Genomic DNA, 17,545 nt, shown 5'->3' on the forward strand with positions numbered 1-17,545 from the left:
TGTGCTTAGGTACATCGGCATGTCAGGTACTTACTCATCCCTGCATACTTCCCCGATAAAATCTGGATTGCCTAAAGCTGGTATTTTCACTCCAGTTTCCTTATCAAAGTATTTACCATCTCCTGTCTGTGCCTTGCAGACTGAGGGTGTTAAATGCTGCCTTACTCTGTCAGTGAGCTCAGGCATGCAGGAGCTGCCATACAGGATGGGATTTCTAAACCCACCAGAGCACGCAGTGGGTGGCTGCTGGCTTAGGCTCAGTAGGATCTCACCTTGTTTGTACCTTGGGACATTTCTCTTTTGATCCTGTTGTTGGCTTTCTGCAGCTGGCGGACTCCTTGTGTTTTGCGGTGTTTATTGTGGTGTTTTCTGGTAGACCCCGACTGCTTTTACAAGATGCTGTCTTCCACGGAGCATCCTAGCCCAGTGCAGTTGTTATGTGGCTGTACGAAGAAAAGGAGAGTTTTGGATGAAGTAATCTTACGTGTAACAGACGTGTGTATGGGAAAACCACAAACTAACACAAATCTTATTTTTTTTCTTTTTTTTTCCCTGAAAGTATTTCTTTGTTGCCTTATATAATAATACTACATCCACTACCACAAATGCAAGTATTTCTGGGGCCTCATCAGCTAGGGCATTGGAAGAGGACATTGTTTATTCTGGGATGCTGATTTCACAAACAATTCCATGAATAACAACTGCGAGCAGAACATTCTAGGAATATTGCTTGGTGTCAATCAGACTTAAACGGAAACTTTTTTTTTTGGCTAAATTAAAACAGAAAAAAATGAAATGTAATTTGATTTATAAAATGCCACCAAGTTCTATTAGTTCAAAAATGACAGTATAATTTATCAGACCACATATAAAGAGATTTTCATCTGAAATTTTTGTTCTAGTTGGATGTGTAGAAAAAAGAAGTCAGAACAAACACATGGGATAAAGTGCTCAATGACTTGAAATTTCTGTCTTGACATAGACTGGCTGAAGGAAAGGAGTGAACTTCCCAGCTGCTTGTCCTACAGTAAAAAGCAGCTTCCCAGCTGTTACCACGCTGAGCAGACTTGCTTAGACCCCACTGCTACATCCCCATATATGTAGTGCTCACTGGATGTGGGTGACACATAATAGGACCCAGGAAAATGAACTTTATATTAGATTATTTAGCCTCTTGTGGTTTTTCTGGTGGAAGAGGTTAGACTTGGACTTAAGGCTGTTAGCATGTGTCCCAGCAAGAGCACTCTGAACCCCATCAGCCAGGGAAAAGGAGCTTTGTCTACCAGCAGCACTTGCAGTGCTGAAGGAAAACTGGGCAGAGTTCAAGGAGCTGTTTTTCCCATTGCTTTGGTTTTGGGAAAAGTCAGCACAGAAATCAGAGAGGGGACTGCATATCGGAGGTGGTGTTAATTAGGTGCCACTTGTAATGAAGATATGAGAGCATGAGCTTCAATGGGAGCTGGCTGCATATCCTGCATTCAGCCTGTATCCTCTTCTCCATCCTCCCCCCGATGGTATGAGGACTGGATAGGCTGAAATCACTTTGGAATACACCTGCTCTTGCTGCGATTTCTACTCGGCCCATTCTGTGATGTTTTGGATATGCACACCTGCCACAAGGCCTGCCTGCATGCCTGGGTGCTGGGTGCCCAGAGCTTGGGGACAAGCAGCCCTGAGAGGCCTCAAGTGAGAAACACAGGAAGGCAGATGCTTTGCAAAGTGCTGAGAATAAAACCTGGGGAACCATGTAGTGCAAGAGAGAAACTAAAAAATTACTCCTGTAGTGAAGAAACCACATAATATATTCAAGATGTCAGAGGTTAGCCGTGGTACATGTGAATCATGCTGCAAATAGCTCACCTTTAACTTTACCGTCGTAATTAGATTACAAAGTTTTTATTATGGTTTTAAATTCTGCCTTTATAGGTTGCTGCCCAGCTGTGCACTTAAATCTGGTTTTATCACACTTTCTGAGCTCATCACATTTAATTCTGCCTCTACAATGCTGGATTAACTTTAAGGGTCGCTGAAGTCAGAAGTCACTCACCCTTGCCCTGCTAATGGATTCACACCACCCCTACGTGGTCCCAAAGAGTGATGTGTACAGTAAACTATATTTATTAGTGTGGTAGAGGGGAAGGGGTGTTGGGACTGTTTGCTTATTTACTCCACCACTGCACTTAGCTATCAGGGTATTTGCACAGATTACTGCATCCACAAGATGATGTTTACCTCCATGTAATAGCCTGATGCAATGAAATCTTCTCAGCAAAGCCAATCTGAGAGCTAAAGAGGAGAATGCTGAGGCCTGCCTGTGAGAAGCGGATGGCTGGATAATGAAGTACATAGGTTTGTATCATCTGAGGAACTGATCAATTGTCTCCATTCAGAAATCCAGAAATCACACCCTGCCGTCACACTCACTCCTGCCAGAAAGCCCAGACCTGGTATTTTATGGATCCTGTCTCTGATATTTCAGGAAGCCCCAAGAGGAATAAAAACCCATTATTTTTCTAAGGATGACTTCTTTGTTTCTAACACCAAGAATGCATGGCAAAGCACAGATGAAACTCTTCATCTCCACAACATTCATCCTCAGGTTTTACCTTGATTTTTCTTCTTTGACCAGTGGAGATCAGACGGTTTGGTGCTAGATACTTCCCAAACAGGATGATTCACTGTCCTGAAAAATTCATCATGTAAATGGGCAAATAAGGGGGAAATCATATTCCTTCCATTAAAAAATGGAGAAATCAGGTGCTGAACATCCAGGTGATTTACATGAAGTCACAAAGGGTTTGAAAGGGATCTGGGAAATAAAACTAGCTTCAGTGGAAAGGTCATTTCTCTCTTTCTTGCAGGCAAATACTTTGAACAGAATTAGAATGGACCTGAGCCAGAAATGGACAGCAGGGACTTTAAGGAAAATCAGAGGGCAAAATTCATCACTGACTAATGCCGTGACAATTTGTAACCTTTGCCATTCAGTGACTAGACACAATCTTTTGGAAGCGAGGTTAATAATTTTCAGCAATATACAGCCTTCTTTTAAGGAATGTGTGGTGATTACGGCAAAGAATTTCACATGGTCACAAAATATCTATCTTAGAGTCCTGGGCTTATAAAATACTCTATTTCCTCCATTAATTGTGTCCACGTGGAGCTGTAACTAAGTAGCTGAAACAAATAAAACCAAAGTAATATTGTTTCCTTTTAAAATATTTCACTTAATTTGTGGAAGAGGTTTGGGCTCATTAAAAATAGACCATCTCCCACGAGGGCTTTTTTCTTTTCTTCTCCAAGACTCTCACCAATCCTTAGTAATGTGTATAGCAGCACACTTCTCTTCAGTACAGCCCTGCTGGAAGCTGGTCTCCTGTTTGACTCAGCAGCTCCTGTCATGATCTGCAGCATGGCCAGGCAGCACTCATTTGACTAAGCAAAAGGAGGCCTTAGCGTCCTCTGATGAATCATTGCTTTTAGATGACCACTCGATGTCTCTGACTAAAATTTCCTCCTTCTATCTCCAGCTCATTAGGAAATACCACGCCTTTCTTCCTCGTACAGATTTGGCTATCGTGAGCTATGCTTTTCTCATGGAGTATGTTCCTCTCAACTGTGCAAATAATGCCTAGACTTCAGCTAGCACCTACTGAGTGGAAGTTATTGAGGCACTTGGCTTCTTCTTGTGGATCTTAGTCTGCTCCCTAGTTTAGACCAAGTAAGTTATGGATCAGTTACTGGTTTCCTTGTGAACTTTACTGGTGAAATTTACTGGTGAAATCACAAACCTCTGTGTCATCTGTGACAGTTCCATTCCCCAAGCTGATGTCAATCACAAACCAGAAAACAAAGCATGTAAGACAGAGGTAAAGAGCAGTGTGGACCAAGGGTGTAAGTCTGCAAGAACAATGTGCAGAGGAGACCAAATGACTTCAGAGGTTCCTTTCCTATTGAAAATTGTTTTTCCAATATCTTCAAGATATCTTTTCCTATTACACCCACTCCTAAAGAAATGTTACTCCACGCAGAGCTCTCTTTAAACAAAAAAGGGAGAAGTTCTGCTGATTCCACAAAGTCCCAGGTGAACTGTCCCATTACTGGTGTGCTCTGACCAGGAAGGTGCTCACATTGCAGTGTAATAGGAGTGATGCTGAGACCCAACATAGATGGTGGATGGATCTGACCAAGGTGGGCCAAGTATGCAGGCAACCACTGAAGTTATGGTAAAGAGCAGAAGTTTAGATTGTGGCCTTCTCTACACTGGCATGTTTCACAAGGTAGCAATGCTTTGCTGGAACCCAGAATCCTCACTATCACCCAGAATACCAATGGAAACTTGAATGCTCATCAGATACCTGGATAAGATTTCACAGTATGTGCACTTCAGCCCTGTTGCATAAAGACATTTCTACAAAATTAGTCCTATTATTCCTCTTTGATTTTCTCCCTCTCTATTGTGGTCACGCTGCAGAAGAATTTATCCTGATGCTACCAGGCAACAGCAAAACTATTAATGATGGGCATCCCAGACAAAAGATGTAGAGTTGTTCAGAGGCTGGGTCACTCCAGTTCTTCTCATTGGTTTTGTTCTCTTTCTAGGGGGGGAAGCCACATCTGGAAAATTACTGGTGTCCTGCTGTTCCCTATGATCACCACTGGGAACTGGCATATGGTCTTGTAAACTGTGATTAGATCTACAAAGTAAACTCTCATTATGACCTTTCTCAAGGTCTTTAAAAACACATTTCCCTAACTGCTATGATTATATTCAAATTCTTTCATTTTAGTAATAACAATGTCCACATTTTCCTCTCTTCCTCATTTTCTGATCATAATCTTGTGGGTCTCAATAGAAAAATCAGTTCACAATTCTTTTCTCCCTGTGGTCTCCAGCTCTTGGCATTAACACTCTCCTCCCATCAGAAAGACAATAAAAATACAAACAGTTCTGGATGAGCTGAAACTGAAGTGTGGAGCTTTTCTGGAGCATATTAAAAGGTAACAACCACTAGTCGGTCATTTATATTATCCTAATTATTATTATTGCTTATTTTAGAGTCCCCCATAAAGATGATAGCTGAGATCAAGGCCTGATGATAGGGCAGATGCTCTGCAGACAAAGTGTGAACGCTGTCCTGTCCCCAGCAGCCTGGAACAGAACTACACCAATGCTGCATGAAAGTGCATGGCATCGTGAGAAATGCTTTCTCAGTGTGAGAACCAGAGCCCAGCTGAACTAATCCTATGTCACTGCCACTCCTCTAATGTCTCTCTGTATAATCTGAATTCTTTCTTATGCATCCTCTAGTGATCATGAACACAGCTGTAGCAAGTGCTTCTTTTTAATAGAAGGCACAAACCCCAAAACTGCCATTACTCAGCCCCTGGAAACAAGCTCCCAGCAACTGGGTTTTGCCCAATATCTTGCCCCCACTATAAGAACCGTGGGAGAATTTGAGTAGGATGAAGATTTCTGCCCCAAGTATGTTCATTTCAGAATATAATGTCATGCTCCAGGCAGGCACGCAGTAGTCCTGGGTAACTTCAAAAGAGTTAATTCAGGATCATCTCTCAACCTGTAAGAGCCAAGAGGGAGAGCTGGGCCTGCTGATTCTGCAGGGACCAGTTTAGGGACTTCAGCACCTGGGAAAAAGGCATGTGACCACAGTGAGGTAGTTTGGCTCATCTACGTTGTTCTTGTGTCCTCTGAGGGACGATGTGCAAAACCTACATACTGGACAGAGGGCTCTGCATTGCTTATACCAAATTTGTAAGAACTATGCAATATTACTAAATACACATTGACTGTGACAGAAAAGCCTGCTCAGACGTACCGTGGGAACTAAAGAGGCGTACAGGTCCAGCAGCAGTTTGTTTCACAGTGGAGATTGTGCATGCTGCAGGTCACATTTCCCTCTGCAGTCATCTTCTGGATTGTATTTATCTGTGTGTCAGAAATGAAGACACAGACATAGGAACACTTAACGTGTTTTTTTTTTTATCTAGATAAAAAGGGAACCGATTGACATCTCATATTTCTGGGGTTTAGTGAGATCATAACTGCACTTTAATTGGTTTAATTACTAGAATATAATATTACAGGTATGTAATGTAGACCTGTAATATAGTTATACAATGTATGATATGTGTTATATATAATAAAATACCACAGGTCATATAACACAGTTTTCATAACAATTATTAGCAGGATTATCAGTAGTGAATATTCAATGACATGAATAGAAATTTCCCATGAGTAATGTCTTCAGGATTCAGCTCTTCTTATCTAAGCTTCTAAGAAGAACATATATATGAAGAAAACATAAAAGTTTTGAAATATGTAAATATTTGGAGGCTGAGGTTGAATTTGGCTTCAGTAAGCTGGAGGTGTAAGTTCCTCCACAATGTTTAGGCACATAACTGCCACTTCACATTTCCACATTTGCTTCAGAAATACATTTTTTCTTTATTTTTTTTCCACCTCTGGCTCAATACTCACAGTGGTTTTCATAATATATCTGCTGTCTGCGTTTTGGAAATGGCTATTAACAGTCACACACTGTTTTCCAAACATAATTGTTTAGATCTCTCTGGTGACACAGTTAGCATCTGGGAGAAACACAGTAGTGTGCAATTGTGTCTTTAATTATCTTTCCATTGTGAGAAGGGCTGGTACGTGCCAAGGCATTTATTATACCTGACAAGAACAATGTATTTACAATGGGTGTTTATACACTAATTCTTTATAAAAATACCCTGACAGAAAGTGCTCCACCTGCCCTCATGTTCTCTATCGCAATTGCTAATTAATATTATTGTGCTGAAAATGATTCTATCTATTAAAGCTTCTGTCATAACTGCTGCTCCCTGCCTATCTATGCCTAATTAACCTGCCACTGACTCACATGCTGGGAAGGATGTTTGTTAGGCAGATGTAGCCTTGCTGATCTGATTTCCACTGCTCCATTTGATTTTACCTAGAGTCCTCCATTCAGCTAAGTATGTGCCTCACCTAAAGGATGTCCAGTTGGTCTGCATCTCCACTCAGCACTTCTTGCACTCAGCCACTGCTGCTGATTAAGGTTTAGTGCTATATTCTAGTACTTGGCAATGCTCCCATTGATATTACTGGAAACAGGGCTGACCATAAGCATATATTTAAAGCCAAGTGCCACCTGATTCACTCTGCCAGTTACAGTGCTTAAGATAGTGTGCAAAATGATTCTGAAAAATACCGTACAAAAAGATTGCATCTGTTCTGAATTTTCTGTGCATACGTCAAGCTAAAAAGATGTTTATATTGCTTGCATAAATAAGGGTTGATTCTTCAAAGTGAAATAGAATGCAACTGTTTTGCAGGTTTGGTCTCTGGGAATTATGACAAATGCTGGGAAGGACAGTAGTGAGAGCCCAGCTGTTGCTCCCTGAAGAGCCACGTTCAAAGACTGACTGCTGTCTGTAAGACGCTTTGCGCTTTATTCTGGGCTCGTATCTAAGTACATAAAGATACAAACAGAAGTCTAATGTGATTGTCAAAAGAACATTACTCACCCCTCGGGAGGCCTCTTCTTCTGCCAAAGAGCTCCTGCCTGGCTCAGCTCAAATTGCAAAATCTCCATGTTCTTCTGTTTCCCATCTGTTACAAGAGAGATAATTACAGAGGTGCTAAGAGGATAAACACGGTAATGTCTGGGAGGTGCTCAAAAAAGGAGTATGTAGGATAGATAGAGCACGAGTAGTTACTCTTGTCTCAAGGCATGCCTGAACTCTGCAGTGACACACTTGTTAGTTGACCACAAACTCTGCTGTGATGTGGTCCAACAGGGCTGGGTAAGAACTCTCAGGTTACGCAGTTGCCCTCTCCAGGTTTGCTTCAGATTAGCTGCTAAGAAGTGTTAGACTCTGAAGACATCTTAGGCTTTTTCAATGACTAAGAAATCATTATGATCTCCTGGAGGAGAAACTTTTACATCAGATTTCTGGTATCCTTCTGTGCCATGGGAGATACTGCCAGTTACGGTGAATCATAAGCAGGGAACAAAACCCAATCTCTTCTTCCATTCTCCAAGAAAGTCTAACTTAAAATATTGAGGATCATTCCAGCTGGAAACCACTTCTTCATCCATCCCAGCTTGCTAGGCTGGTCTTGGCAGTAAAGCTGTTTGCCACATGTTTCTCAATATGTGGCAAAGGGGGGAACCCATCTTGCCAATCTGGCAAGTGGGGGCCATGCAGAAGGAAATGGTGTCTTAAGAGAAAGATGTCATGTAGTGAGCCACTGTCCTCTTTTCCTTGGGACCAGCTCTATGGTGTGTGTTACAGATGAAATTCCAGGCAAATGTGATGAAATCTTGTGGAGGGATGGCAAAGTGATGAAAGCCATGCACATATGCCATCTATTAGATAAGGCATTCAAACTTTTTTTCTTGAAATAATCAGTAGCAGCTAAAATCAACAACAAAAAGGGAAACAAAGCTTAAAAAGTGAGTCTATCTTGCAGCATAAAAAATTAGTGAATCAAAAGGAAGAGAAAGATGTGGAAAAATGAAGTCTTCCCCCCCACCGTGAAACCATGGTGTTCTTGTAAACAAAGGGAAAGGAGATATTTATTCACAGAGAAATGCAATGATGCCACTGTGCAATGAAACAGGTCGGCACGTTAGTGTCTGTGCATCTTCAGCACTAACCAGGATTTAGGTATGGCAGAACATGCTCTATCTAAGCCTGCTCCCAGAGAACCCCAGTGTCCCCTACCCAAAAGGAACACTTTCCTCCCAGACATCTCCTCTGACAATCCTGACCTTTCTCCTGCACTTGGAGAAGAGCTGGAAGGTGGGTAGAACTGACCATACTACTAGTACATTGTGGACAAATAACCTTTATGAGAATATTGTTCATCAGTAATTCCCACAGGAGCTGAAGGTATGAGGCTCCTCACCAGATCATCACGTGCTATTGTTAATAATAATAATAATAATAATAATAATAGAGGGCAGGGGAAGAAATAATATTGCAACTTCCTTTCAACCGTGAGACCTGTGTGTGTTGGGAGAGTGAGGATTCCACAGGGCACTTGACTCTGCCTTCTTTGAAGCAGCAGTAAATAGGAATGTTTGGAAAAACTTAGTAAGAGCCATATGAAAGCACCATATCCATATGTGGTTATGTAAGGTATATATAAGGAATATACATGTATTTCTTTGAAACAGGGAGCTCCACCAGCAGATCCCTTTATGACTACACTTTGCTTTGAAAGGAAAACATCCAAAGGAAAATGAAAAATGTCAAGAGCACTGCAATTGTTCCACTTCAGAATTTAGAGCATGAAGCATTTGGCTTTTTTACTCTGAAGTTTTCATGTAGATCATTATGCAAGACTGTGAAAAGCAGGAGTAGAGACATCAGATTTGGGCTCCATTCTTAGGACAGAAGGGAGATTTTTTTTTTTTTTTCCTGGGGCAATTCCTAATCTCTAAAGTGAAATGTCAAAGTTCTTTCTTGCTCTGGGTTTCAAGCTCATACATCATTTTGAGCACTGCTTATATTCCTGTCTATATCACCACCATCACCATAGCAGCTGCACATCGTGTCTCCTGGCTTAACAATCCTCACAGAACCGATGGACCACAGAGAGACACTACTATCCTCACAGCTCTGGAAATTGAGGCAGGGAGCAAGTATGTGAATTTTTAACTTCATCTAGAGCTTTGCTGACAGCACTAGGTGACAAGCTGGTTCTTATGAGACTGTGATCCACAGCTCTGTCAAAAAAATCTCCTTCTCTGCTCTGTTTTGAGTAAGTCTGGGTACTGACAAGGAAGCTTTTGTTGTTGAGGAGTTGGCTGTTGGTCTGAGCTCTCGCACTCTTGTTAGGGAGGCCATGAGGGGAGAGCAGAGTGCCGATCCCAGCAGGAACACATGTCCTAGGTTTGTCCGTCTGCAAAATAATTCTTCTGCATGTCATTTAGGCTGAGAGCCGAGCCTGGGATCTGCTATATGGCTAAGTTCCCTCCTCACGGCAGCCAGAGCAAGCGTGGTGACAGTTCTGGGGAAGGAAATTGAAATGTTTTGGGAAGTTATGGCATGGGGAGTGACATCTGTGGCAATGGGCTCATTAAGTGAAGGATTCGGTGTAATACATATTATAACGAGGTCATATTTTCAGAAAACTAGAACTTGCCAGCAAAACAAACTAAATCAGTCAAGCTCATGATTCGGTTTGCTTCCAAACTCATCTTTAACCTAAACTCTTCTCAAGGTCATCACAAGTGGGCTTGTATGAATCTTGGGGCCTAATCCTCATCTAGTACAAGCTGGAGTAAGTCCATTAAACTAAAGGGAACCTAGCCAGTTTACATCAAAGTGTGGTTATTCTTAAGGTAAGTCGTTCAGAAATACGTAAGTACTTAAATTCAGTTATATTTTTTAATAAAGCAATAAATCAGAAACCTACCAAGATACAGACTATCCAGTAGGTTTTTTTTCAAGTCATGGGACAAACGTCCTATATATTACAGAGCCACAGAATTGCAGGGTTGGAAGGGACCTCAAGATCACAGTCCAACCCCTGCTAAAGCATGTACCCTACAATACATCAAATAGGTAGGTGTCCAGCTGGGTCTTAAATATATTCATAGAAGGAGACTCCACCAACTCTCTGGGCAATTTGTTCCAGTGCTCCAACACCCTTACTGTAAAGAAGCTCTTCCATAAGTTTATATAAAATTTCCTGTGTTCAAGTTTGCCATTGCTCTTGGTCCTATCACCACACATCACTGGGAAGAGTCCACCATCATCCATTTGCCTCTCACCTCTCTTTAGGTATTTATAAGCTTTAATCAGATACCCCCTCAGTCTTCTCCCCAGGCTGAACAGATCCAGGTTACTCAGCCTTTCCTCATAAGGGAGATGCTCCAGACACACTGAGTCACTTATACTGTCATGTGGGAAGGTAGAAAGAGCACTGAGGCCTCTGGGGAGTATTTCCCAGCCCATCTTCTGCCAAGAAGGGACATCCAGAAGTATGTGGGACTGATCACAGTGCTCAACAGTGGTGGCAGCCAAATGTGCCACCAGGAGAGAAACTGGAGAAGAAACCAGGGGAGAAGAGAGGAGACACCTCTGACTTGCAGTGCCCAAGATTCCTGTGCCCCAGCCCTGCTGCATCTCCTTCAGCATCTGCGTGCTCTCACCAGCTTCTCACAGGCTCACCTCACTAACTGAAGAGGTGCACCTACCTTCAGAGAAATGTATTCCTCTTGGATTACATTAGATGTGCATTTGTTTAGCTGCGAGATCACACAAACCCAGCTCAGACAGCCCCGAGAAAGCACTTAGATGAAAAACGTGTCTAGAAGTAATGAAGACCTGTGCAAACCCTAGCCTTATTTCAGCTTTTAAAACAGATCAGCATCAGCATCCAGAACCCTAAATACTGCATTCCAGATTGAATTTTGAAGCTTCAAGAAGGAACAAACCATTATAGGCCTCTGTCATGGTATATGACAGGCTGACATGGGTTGGCTCCGAATAGTCCCTTCATGGGATCGAGGGACAGATGAACTTTGTGAATTACTTTCAGTTTTTTGTATTAGAGAACAGTAATTCCCCTTGCTGCAACCCAATTTCTAACCACAGTGAATTGCTCTGAGCTCAGTCCCAGAGATTCCTATTTGTGGGAACAATCCCCATCTTCAGAAAGAGTAAGATGGGAATGAATGAATGAATTCCCTCAGGAAGAAAAGACTGTTTGGAAGCTTAAGAATGAAAAAAAAAGATGGTTACCTGGATTGGAAGTGGCTCAGGAGATCAGAAGAAGCAACAACAGCTCTGAAAAAAGGAAACAAACCCAGTCACATCTCTTTTAAAGAAAAAAGGTTAAAACCCAAGGATGACCCAGGGACCAGAAGCTCTTTTGCTTTGGACCATCACCTCTAAGGACCCTAGTACAGTGGCCTCTGAAAAAGATTGAGGTCTTTAGGTATTGAGTACAAAGAATATGAATAATATCACCTAATAAAGCACTGAGTTGGAGAAACATCTATTTTAATCTATTTGTGGGTTGTTTTTTTTTTAACTTCTGTACTTAAGTAATTGTCTCCATTTAAAAAAAAAAAAAAAGTGTGCATAATATATGACAGAGGCAAAAGAATATTAAAGTAGTAATTACTTCTACTTAACAATTAGTAGTACTGTTTGAGAATGTTTTGAATGAGATTTATTGTATGTTTGCTCTTTTTAAATTTAGAATTATAAGCTTAGCTCTGATTATTTTTCCACCAAAAATTAAGAATAATTTATAGCACTTTTTTTTTGGGGGGGGGGGGGGGGGGGAGGGGAGAGGGGGCTCTGAAGAGAGGGATGCAAAAACAGGAAAAAACATGTAGGAAGGATAAATTTTTTTGTATGTAAGCAACGTTTAAATGGACTAATTAAATTTACCATAATCAATAAAATGTGTGAGTCAAGTTTATTGAAGTGGCTATTTCCCATTGCATAATTTCCCTGGGGAACTTTCATTTTTAATTCAAAAATAATAATAAAAAATAATAAAAAAACCCAAGCCCCTGAGCACTTACTGTAAATATGCCAGCATATGTGTGAGGTTAAGAAAAGCACGAGCCTACACCCAGGAATCAAAGAGGGGCTTACCACTGCTTTGACACTAATTGTAAAAGCTAAACATTTTCTAGAAACATAATCAAATATTAACTGCCACGGGGGACTCATTCAGCAGTTCACAGTAATTCTAATAAGGTACAGAGCCTTTCACCTTTAGGTCACCAGTTCAAACCCACTCTGGGCTAGTTAGTAAACAGAAGGTAAATCCCAAGTCCAGTGAAGAGCCAGAGTACGGTATATGCCAGTGCATCTGTCGGGCAGAAGTGAGAAAGTGTGTTCCTTTTGTTTTCTTCTTTGCATCCTAGGTCATCCATGATTCCCCTGTGTCCGATGAGGCCATCTCTTCTGTGGACTCACCATACATTCCTTGGCCTCAGATCCTCCCTTCTGGAAATGGGATGGGAAACTGCTCTTCTTGCTGCCCTTTCTCAATGGCATCTTGCTGCGGTGTTTCTAAATATTTCTGTATCCTCCCTCTCAGGAAAACCTAAGTTGCAATATCACTACTGTCCCCCTTCTGCGTGCACAGTTCCTCCTAATGAATTATTTCATGTACTTGGAGCACAATGTGGAAAACACACTGATCTAACATGTAATTGAAAATAACCGGCCCCCACCCCCCTGCCTCAGGCTGCACAACAACCGGTTCTGCCAACAACAGCACCATTTGAGAACAGAAGCAGAGTCCTCATTTCAGCTTTGCACCTGGCTTCAGGTAGGAATTCTCACACTGCTTGGAGCCACTGTGGCTTCTACATGAACTCACAACTCCAGCCTGGGCCCTCGGCACCGACACTGCCGACTGCCCCAAAGCAGCTCAAATTTTGTGCCAAACACCTACACGTCTCCCCACTACACCAATGTCTGGACAGATCCTTGCTCTACCATGTCTTTCATGAGGAAAGCATGAATTTGGCTCCTCATTTTTTTATTTTTATTTTTTTCCCCAGCTGAGTGCCAACCAGAGGATGGCTATGTGAAGCAACCTAAGAACAGGTGGTGACCAACACAGACAGTCTCCTTCCTCACACACACAATCTATGTCTTGTGTGCACAGACACAGCGGACGCTGCCTCAGGAAACTGTACTTGCTGAGAACAAATCTTGTTGTGTTTAATTTGTGGATCTCATTTTAGGCTGAATTAGTTCCCAAGGCTTGATAAGGCCAACTTACTGCCAGGCCACAACAGCTTCTGGTGGGAAACAGCCTGCTGTGAGACGAGATCAGTTTGTGAATACATCCAATTCAAGTGATTATGATGCCACAGTCACATCGAAGCAGTGCTGCTGATCCATTATACGGTGTGCTATAAACAGAAGCTGTTGCTGTCTTGCAGGGTCTATCTTCAAGTTAGGACCCACGATCAACCCACAGGCAGGTTCAACCTCCCTAGAAGCACACTGCTTTATTTATCAATGAAACATGAGTCTTGGGCGCTCCTCTGGGAGCAGAATGCAGGCTAGATGAGTTCTAGCTTGCTTCTCCTTGCTGTCTTTTGCTGGCACTCCACAGTTTCCTGCTTCTCCCCAGCCAGGCTCCACACACACAGTGAATTTGATACTTTAAGGTATCAAAATAATCAGTTTAATGCATACATACAGAAGAAATGTCCTGTGCATGCCCAGATAGTCTGTTCAAGTGATGGGGAAGGGCTAGACTGGAACGACCCCTTCCTATGGCTAGAGGAAAGCTAGACAAGGAAAACTTTGATATTCTAGGAAACCCAAAGCTCAGAGGGGATGATGTGGAGGCTGTTTTACGGTATTTAGTTATAGCATGCAATCCCATCTTTCTGGCTATGATGATATATATATATATATATATATACCCACGTACGTGTGTGAGCACACATAATAGTATGAGGCCTCAATTGTGTCTTACGCTAATGTAGATGAAAAGTTGAGGAGCTGCAAGGAACAATTCTTCCATTGTCCTTTACACATTTGGGTTAATGTTTCCTCCTTGAATTAGTCCTCACCAGAATGTTCCCTCTCTACTCACCACAAGCTAGTAGTGCCAATTTCCCTCCATGGCAGCTCCAGTGACAGCTGTTTACTTGGAAGCTCATGGATTTGATATATGGGTGCTAGCCACAAATTAATGGAATACTTTCCAGATGCAAAGTCTTTAAACATTTAAACAATAAGCCCAAAGCACTAAGCTCTTTTGGCCATTTTTTCTCTTCACTCTGGATGTCACTTGGAGATGATGTAATCACAGTTACTTGGGACAACGAACAGAACACTTAATTGGTTTTGGAGTAACAGCATGGGTTGCTGGATGGCAGTCAGTCGATGGTGCCATTTGTCACCTGAAGCCAAGATCTGAAATGGCCGAGAAGGACAGTGGAATAAAGAAGAAAAAGAAGTACTGAAGCTAACTGCTAGCAGGTGGCCTTCCCAGCCTAGTCAGAGAGCTGTGCGTGCTGGCCCAGCCTCCTAGGTTCAGGTAAGATACACTTGGCATAGACACTAAAGAACAGTTCTCAAAATGTCTCTGGAGGCTCTCTGGAGCATTTCAGAACAACAGAAGTGTGTGGAGGATGATTACAGTGAACAGGGATCACAAAAACACCTCAAACCTCTCCGTGCCAGGTGTTATCTAGAAATCAGTCTGGAGCAGAGGACCTAGCTCAGAAATGGAGACCCAGATCAGTCCCAGACATGTCTCTCTTCCACACTAGACCTTCAGCAGATCTCAACTTGCCCCTAATGCACCCTAATGCTGAGGACTAGGACAAGTCCTCCTGACAGCATTTGAGGGCAAAAATCAGCATACGAAAGTGGGCTAAATTTCTATGGGGCTGTAAGTTTAACTGTTGGTATCTTTGCTCAAAGATAACAACAGGTCAATTTGAAAACTTCTGTGAAGTAGAATGGCTGCACTGAAGCCGGATGGTAATGATTTATACCACCTCAGAACCTGGGCCAAGAAGTGTAACTGACTTCTTGGCCAATTTACATCACTTTTTTCTTATCCCTTTGCATTTTCTTTGGCATCTTCTTCTTTGCATTTTCTCATTTTCTTCCCCCAAAATTTAATGTGATCTGGTCAGTTGAGCTACCAGGACATCGATTTTTTATCCAGACATTAGGGGGAGGAACCTTCTTAAACACTTCTACCTACTTACAAATGCCAGCAAACATGAGCTGTGTGCTCTCGTATTAGACAAGGCTAAGACAGAGCTCCAAGCAGCCCTGCCTGAACTTGAAGTCAGTTCAAGCCTGAAATACTGCCTGTTTGAAGGCTTCTTCTTTATTCCTTCCAATGCTGTGATTAATTAGAGAATTAATACATATTAAAGTTATCATCATCTTTACTAGATGGAAAAATTCAAATTCATTATCTAATGGGAGGAAAATAAGCATCATTTTACAAGGGCTTTAGAGCAACAGTGGTAATAACAAACCACCCCAAACTCTAGTCCACAGGCAGCACAGACATCTGCTAAAAAAATATGATGATTCCCCCACCCACCACCCTCAAATTTAGGGATTTGTGGGGAATACGGGCCTTGCCTGAAGTTGTTTGGCAGGAATCCTCATGCGAAGTTCTTATTTAATGAAATCATGTGGTAGTAAATCAAACACAGAACCAGGAATAAGTAAATCCACCACATCCTTTGAAAAAAAGTATGGTTTGATTCTGTCAACTCAAGTTGCCTGGGCAATGAATTATCTATATTTGTCAACTAAAAAGCCATCAACCGACAATCATCCATCTTTTTGGTACAATTTTCTAATCCTCAGTCTCAAAGCTGAGCTGAGAGCCAGCACAACATGGACAGGTTAGTCACAAAAAGACCTGCTAGAACTAGTGCTAAGCTGTTGTATCTTTGCAAAGTCTGTGCAAATGGCACAAAATGCAAAACCTGTGCCCTCTTGCAAAGTGTTCACATCTGAATGTTAAAAGAAAGGTGGCAAATTTGTGTCATGAACAACATGAGGGAAAGCAGGTAGAAAGAGCACACTGACATTATGATACAAAAACTTAGAAGTTGGCTTTATGGACTTGGTAGTTATGCTGGTGGTTGGTGTTGATTATCTGAAGGGTCCTTTCCAACCACAATGATTGTATCTAATAACTTCTGATGTCAGAAGGAGCCTTAACACAGATCCACTTTACGTGGCTTTCTCTTTGCCCACTTAGGTTCAGGGCCATGGAAAGGTGCTGAGTAGCTTTCTGATAAATTCCTTATAATTAGGTCACAACTATTACAGCTCAAAGGATCTCTCACAGAACATTTTTCTTCTGAGACTTTCCACAGAAACTATGCCTACTGAATCAGCAATATCTGCATACAGTGTTTGATGTTTTGTAAACTATGATTCAATTTTCTGTGTTGTCTTCATTATTTTTCCCTGGAAAATTTGATGTTAAAAAAGGAAGTAGTAAGTTCAGTGCATTTTCTTTCTTTTTTAAGGAAATCTGCATTTTCTGTGGAAACCACAACGGAAACAACCACTTCTTGTCAACATTTCCCTTAGGAGTAATAAAACCTGATTTTCATTCACTAGTGTGCCCAAGCAAACAAGCAGAAGAGAGAACATCAGTGGTCTTTACAAACAAGATTTACAGAGAGATTTTGTGAGGAAGCAATTGGAAGAGGCATTATATCAGATGTGTCCATTTTAACCATGACCCACCTGCTGAGACTGCTGTGCTACCTGTAGTTGCTGCTTGAAATTAATTCAATAACTTAATTAAATGAGAACTCCCTTAGCTCTTCTCTCCTTAATTTAATGACAAAAAATACAAAATTTTCACCCTACCTCACTCCATAACATTATGAACATCTAATTTAATGTTATTATTTTTATAACTGAGTACTTACAAGTATTGAGATGATGGTTTTATTCTTGCTGGTCTGTCCTGTATTTGTTGTTGTTTCAGCTTTGTGATTCATCACTGTGAAATCAA

General features: G+C 41.6%; 1 protein-coding gene across 1 annotated transcript in view; it reads right to left on the reverse strand.

The window, feature by feature from the left end:
- HAO1 (hydroxyacid oxidase 1) overlaps nucleotides 1-17,545 on the reverse strand; it is a 390,969-nt gene that overhangs the window by 33,209 nt on the left and 340,215 nt on the right. The window contains exons 12-17 of the mRNA XM_048938310.1: nucleotides 17,460-17,533; nucleotides 11,788-11,832; nucleotides 7,555-7,639; nucleotides 5,838-5,947; nucleotides 2,607-2,683; nucleotides 273-443 (exon numbers count right to left, since the gene is read on the reverse strand). The gene's annotated coding sequence lies outside the window, so the exon portion shown is untranslated. The remainder of the gene's footprint in view (nucleotides 1-272; nucleotides 444-2,606; nucleotides 2,684-5,837; nucleotides 5,948-7,554; nucleotides 7,640-11,787; nucleotides 11,833-17,459; nucleotides 17,534-17,545) is intronic.

This window comes from Lagopus muta, chromosome 2 (assembly GCF_023343835.1).
Source record: "Lagopus muta isolate bLagMut1 chromosome 2, bLagMut1 primary, whole genome shotgun sequence".
NCBI lineage: Eukaryota > Metazoa > Chordata > Aves > Galliformes > Phasianidae > Lagopus > Lagopus muta.